This window comes from Arachis duranensis, chromosome 2, assembly GCF_000817695.3.
Source record: "Arachis duranensis cultivar V14167 chromosome 2, aradu.V14167.gnm2.J7QH, whole genome shotgun sequence".
Classification (NCBI taxonomy): domain Eukaryota; kingdom Viridiplantae; phylum Streptophyta; class Magnoliopsida; order Fabales; family Fabaceae; genus Arachis; species Arachis duranensis.
This window is the reverse complement of record NC_029773.3, coordinates 28,400,964-28,401,253: the sequence shown is the minus strand read 5'-3', so window position 1 is coordinate 28,401,253 and position 290 is coordinate 28,400,964.

Here is a 290-nt window from a genome sequence, read left to right as displayed (position 1 = left end):
AGTGGCTTTTTCTTCTTCTTTTTCTTTCTTTTTCATGGCCAAAGACATTTAATCATCAAGATCCATAGACAGTATTCAACTTCTACACAAAAATGATAATCCTACACTCAATTTCCAGTGAGCTGACTAAACAATCAAGCATGCATACCACCACTTAATTCTACTTGATTTGTCACTAATTGAGCCAAGTTACTTTTGTTCAAACTATTCTTTTATTTTTGGAAACAGAACAAGCATGGCAAGCATTTGTTTAAGAAGGTGAAGTTATATCCAAACATCTAGGCATTCAT